Raw genomic sequence first — 6,185 nt, forward strand, 5'->3', positions numbered from 1 at the left:
ACAAGCAATTATGTATCCTTCTCTGCCCAACGAAGTTCGGACTTTGTTAATTGGATCAACGATGAAGGCCTGGTTGACATGGGCTTCTCGGGTCCAAAATTAACATGGGTGAAACAGGAAACAACGGATGAAGTTAAGGGGGCACGTCTGGACCGAGCGATGTGTAACCTAGAATGGCGTGGCCGTTATCCTGACGCGGTGGTGGAACACCTACCCCGTGTTGCCTCGGATCATGCACCTATGCTAATTCGACTCCATGGGAGACAGCGTTCTAATAATGTAAATTTCTTTCATTTTCAGGCTGCTTGGATTACCCACCAAGACTTACTACAGGTTGTTGGAAAATTCTGGAGTCCCGAAGACAACATGGCAGCCAATGTACGCAAGGTGGCGGATGGACTTAACAGTTGGAATAAGGAGGTGTTTGGAAATGTTCACACGCGCAAGCGAAATTTGATGGCTAGAATTGGCGGAATCCAGAAAATCCTAGCTCGCCGATCACATAGTGGTCTGCGTAAACTCGAGCGCAACTTGCAATCCCAGCTAGAAGAGACGCTCTATCAAGAAGAGCTGATATGGTACCAAAAGTCCAGAGAAGAATGGATAAAGTCGGGGGACAGAAACACCAAATTTTATCATGCCGCGGCCACAGTGCGTAAGTCGCGCACAAAAATCCTAGGGCTGAGGGATGACAACGGGGTATGGCTGCCGGAGGGCAACGAGCTGAGGGATCACGTCAGGGCTTTCTATTCAAATCTCTTCACTGAGACCACTGACAGTTTAAATATTACAGGCATAGGCGATAATTTCCCTCGACTAGGCGACACAACATGGAGGATGTTTAACAGAGAAGTTGTAAAGGAGGAAGTCCAAGCAGCTGTTTTCGACATGAAGCCATTCAAGGCTCCGGGCCCGGATGGCCTACCAGCGGGGTTTTACCAGCATACGTGGGACGTTACAGGGGACAGCATTTTCAAGCTAGTCAGAAGCGCCCTCAGCAATGGAAGACTCCCGGAAGGAGTGAATGACACTCTCGTTGCACTGATCCCTAAAGTGCAGGCACCCGAGACGATCAAGCAGTTTAGACCGATAAGCCTCTGCAATGTGAGCTACAAGATCATAACCAAGACTATTACGAACAGGTTGAAGACAATTCTACCCCAGGTTGTAGGGCCGTACCAAAGTTCCTTTGTACCGGGGCGACAAATCTCGGATAATGTGATTGTGTACCAGGAGGTAATTCATACCATGCGCGAAGCCCGGGGGAAAAAGGCCTATATGACTATTAAGTTGGACCTGGAAAAGGCCTATGATCGGTTGTCCTGGGCTTTCATACAGGACACTCTGGAACGGGTAGGTTTTACTGCTAATTGGGTTAATGCTATAATGACTTGTATTACTTCGTCCAGGCTATCGCTAATTTGGAACGGAGACAGGTTGGAAAACTTCAAGCCGACTAGGGGCATCCGACAGGGTGACGCAATGTCTCCGGCCATCTTTGTTCTGTGTATGGAACGACTCAGCCACCTAATCGAGTCTAAGGTAAACAGCAAGGTTTGGAAAGGTATTAAGCTGGCCCCAGAAGGGCCTATTCTATCTCACCTCTGTTTTGCAGATGACATGGTCCTTTTCACTGAGGCGACGTGCGAGCAAGTGGAAGTAGTCCAGGAATGTCTACAGTCCTTCTGTGAAGCTTCGGGCCAGAAAGTCAGCCTCACTAAATCACAAGTATTTTTTTCGGAAAATACCGCCCCCGATGCTGCGCAGGATATAGTTGGAAAGTTGGGGATTGTAGAAACGAAAGACCTGGGCCGGTATCTCGGTGTACCATCTTTACATGGCAGGGTCACCTGCAACACTTATGCGGGCCTCCTCGATAGAATCTCGGCCAGATTGGAGGGTTGGAAAGCAAAGACTCTCTCTCTTGCCGGACGAGTCACTTTGGCCAAATCTGTGCTTAACGCTATCCCGATCTATACCATGCAAACGGCTGCCCTCCCGAAGGGTGTCTGCTCGGAGATAGAAAAAAGGACCAGGCGTTTCATATGGGGCCGGGATGAACAATCTGGGAACAATAAGATGAGTCTGGTGGCCTGGGACATAATCACTACGGACAAAACGCGTGGGGGCTTGGGTTTGAGAAACCTACATACCATGAATAGGGCATGTATGATGAAGCTGGGTTGGAGACTTAAGACGGAACCAAATACACTATGGGCGAAAACGCTTATTACGAAATACCATCACAGGTCGGGCTCACATCTGGTTACCACTCGTAGAAGAAGCACCTCCAACGCATGGAAAGGGATTAGTGCTGAGCGAGAAACTTTAGAAAGCGGACTCACGCATGTCGTCCGAAATGGGAAATCTACGAGGTTTTGGATGGACTCTTGGCTCACAGCAAAACCTCTATATGAGAAGCTCCGTGGCACCCTCGGCCTCCCAGAACTATATGCAACAGTGAACGAATACTGGGATAAAGTTAGAGGTTGGAAATGGGAGAAGATACAGCGATACCTTCCCACTGAAGAGCTAGAGCGCCTTGCCAGTTTTTGCTTAACAGAAGAAAATACTCCAGATGGATGGGGTTGGAGCCCAGACCCTCGTGGGTGCTTTTCGGTCAAGTCAGCGTATGGGTGGGCAGACAATGCTGCTAGACAGGAGGCTGACAAAGTCTGGGGCCTTATTTGGTCTTTAAGGGTTCCGGCAAGAATCTCGATGTTTATCTGGCTAGTTAAGCATGGGAGAGTTCTAACGAATTATGAAAGAACGAGGAGACATATCACATCTAACGAATACTGTTACAATTGTGCAGGTCAGCGTGAGGATTTGGATCATCTCTTTAGACGATGCCATGACGTGGATCGTATTTGGAGACAATCGCTACAACGACGTACAGAGGAGTCTATGCGCAATCTCGACTGGAATAGCTGGCTTACGATGAACTTGAAAGGGGACCGCCAGCAAGGCTTTGAGGAGGGTTGGCCCGAGCGGTTTGGAACCAGACTTTGGTGGTTATGGAAATGGCGGAATGAAGCAGTCTTTAATAGAAACCTCCTGCCACTGGAGCAGAAGCTGGACTGGCTACGAAGATGCGACAGCGAGACGGCGGCGGCTTTTGAAGGAAGACACTGGCCTTTGCAGAGACACAACAGGGGAGGTGAAGAAAGGCTGTCATGGGAGAAACCAGATGAGGGATGGCTAAAGCTGAATACGGACGGCAGTTGTACGAGTGATGGCCAGGCAAGCTGCGGTGGTGTCCTTCGGGATACTCATGGCAACTGGTGCAGAGGCTACACATATAGAATAGGAAGATGTACGAGTGCAGTGGCGGAGGCGTGGGGTGTGCTGCAGGGCCTACGCATGGCTAAGGAGTATGGTGCAAGGAGAATAATGATAGAATGTGACTCAAGGATGCTGGTAGAGGCGTTAAAGGGAAAGGAAACCGGGCAGGAGTGGAATAATAATATTGTTCGGAGGTGCATTAAAGAAGCGGAGAACTTCTTAGCTGTAGTTTTCCTGCATATCTACAGGGAACAGAACAAACTCGCCGACAAATTGGCGAAGTGGGCGTTGACGACTCAGGGTGGCCTCCACATCTTTGAAGTTCCGCCGGGGGAGTTTGAGGTTCGGATGGCTTTAGATCGGCTGGGAGCTTCATCGCTCAGACGAGTGTCTCACTGAGGGCCTCTCTTTCTAGTCTCTGGGGTTTCCCCCTCTTCTATGATCAAAAAAAAAAAAAAAATCATGCTGAAGTTGATAAAACAATTGGAAGCCCGTATACTCATCTAGTAGGAACTCCGCCGCCACCCTACAAGGTGCCAGGTCATGGATCACCAAAAGGTGGTATATATGTCAACAATTAATATCTCATCAATTAATAAATGCATACCAATCATATAAGAACTAATAATAATAATAATAATAATAATGCATCCTTTATATAATAAAGCTATATGGTTTGGAAAATAATTAATGTTATAATTAATGCCACAACATCCTTTATTATTAAAAAAAAAATCACAACATTTAAAAAATAAGCTATATAATATATAATTATATAAAAAATATACTTTTGAAAAATAAAATAGCTATATATATTATATAATCATATAAAAAATATGTTCAATTAGAGTTTAAACTTACACATACAAAATTTGAAATTTGCTTTTCAAATGTAATTATCTTAGTTATTATTCGTATTGTGAAAATTATAATATAGATGAAATACAATTAAGAATAAATCAATGTAATTATGTAAATTATCTCTATAAGTTTATTTGAATATGCACATAATTAGAGATTATATTAACCATACAAAATTATAATTTTAATATTAATTTTAATTTTAATTGTAATTTTGTATTCTATAAAAATAATAAATACTTGACCAATGGAAGCTCAAAAATATTATTATATTAAATAATTTAAAATATTTTAATTTTTCTATTTTTTATTTATATTTATAATAACATAATTTTTTTCCGTGCATCGCACGGGTGAATTACTAGTACCAATATATAGAAGCTTTTAGTATAAATAGTTTTACTTAATTTTATTTTTAGTCATAAATTTATAAATGACAATTCATTTTTAGTTATTTCTTTTTAAAACATTCCTCTTTGGTCATATTAGTCATAGTATTATTGTGGCATTATAATTTTTTGTCATTCGTTAACAAAATCGATGTCATTAAATACAAGGATATTTTGATCTTTATTATATAATGTGGGTTAACCCGGCCCGCTATATTTTTAAAATTTTTTTTTTTAAAACTTTATAATTGAAGACCTAAATGTCATTGTATTTTGTAAAATTTAAACTATTTTGTTGTTGGAGGACAAAAAAACAACCGGTTATACACAATAATACTAGGATCAAAGGAAGATGTTTTTTTTTTAAAAAAAAAAAAAAAACTAAAAGTGAATTGTCACTTATAAATTTAGGACCAAAAATAGAATTAACTCACATAGTTTTATTATTGCCCTGTTTGGTAAAATAGTTAGCCTATAAATCAATTTTGACATATTTGACCACTATTAACTCTTGACTTAGTTAAAAAAAATCAATACAAGTATTTAATTTATTAATTTTTTTAATTCTAAAATGCTAAAATTCAAAAAGCTACTCAAAACAACTTTTTCAATTAACTTTTAAAAAAAATAAGTTATACCGAACAGTTATCAGCTAACAGCTAATTTACCAAACATTTTTTTTTACAATCAGTTAATGTTATCAACTAGTTATACATTCTAATTAACTCAATCAACTAATAGCTATCAGCTAACAGTCATTTACGAAACAGGGCATATACCTCTCTCAAGTCTGAATAAATGTATTGTATGTGATGATGTTATTTTGTTGAATGATCGAGAAAGTCCTCGTTGGTCAATTAGATACTGTCACTTCAAGCAAGATTTAGTATATATATAAAAGAAATTTAATTCAATTAAGTCTTTTAGAGGTTGTAATTATATTATTCAAACTTGAAAATTCTAATTCATTCATTGACTTGTGCAGCACCACCTCACGCTTGAGCGCCGCCACAAAAGTGAAGTAGAGAAGCAATATAATAGAAATAAATAAGCAGCCCTTTAATTTGCAGACTACTTCACAGGAAGGATTTATTATTAGTATTTATGAAATATTAAAACTATTTCCAGTTCATCCATATATCATATATATGTATGCATATGCTGATATACATGTGGTGTTGTACTTTGGGGAAAAGAAAACAAATGTAATCGCACGTGTGTAACTTGATTATATTAATGAAAAAATATGACGGGGTTGCTTTCAATTATTGACAAACTATTTTTTAAGTATAATGCACTACTGGAAATTATTGAATTTCCGACCACCTGAAAGTGATCTTAAATCAAGTTGAAAGTAAAAAGTGGTCGGAAATAGCAACAAGGATTTTTTTGGATACTAAAAGTGGTCAGAACAAGACTTTCGACTTGATTTAAGATTACTTTCAGGTGGTCGGAAATTTCAGAATTTCCAGTAGTAATGTAGTATATGTTTATAATTACTTTTTCAACCTATTGAAATACAAAGAGTTAATACTACTTATGATATCTATTTGGAAGAGGCATTTCGTACCACTATATCACAAGGTTATTGGCATTATTGAGGAGCTTGAGCTGACAATGTTAACAATAATATTATGTTGTCCAACATTG

General features: G+C 39.7%; 1 long non-coding RNA gene across 1 annotated transcript; it reads left to right on the top strand.

Moving 5' to 3' along the window:
- Nucleotides 1-3,749: 3,749 nt before the first annotated feature.
- LOC109161110 lies at nucleotides 3,750-5,800 on the top strand. The gene is made up of 2 exons (XR_002050878.1): nucleotides 3,750-3,846; nucleotides 5,521-5,800. It is a non-coding gene; the product is annotated as an uncharacterized LOC109161110 (long non-coding RNA).
- The last annotated feature ends 385 nt before the right edge of the window (nucleotides 5,801-6,185 follow it).

Source organism: Ipomoea nil, unplaced genomic scaffold (genome assembly GCF_001879475.1).
Source record: "Ipomoea nil cultivar Tokyo-kokei standard unplaced genomic scaffold, Asagao_1.1 scaffold2921, whole genome shotgun sequence".
NCBI classification, from domain to species: Eukaryota; Viridiplantae; Streptophyta; class Magnoliopsida; order Solanales; family Convolvulaceae; genus Ipomoea; species Ipomoea nil.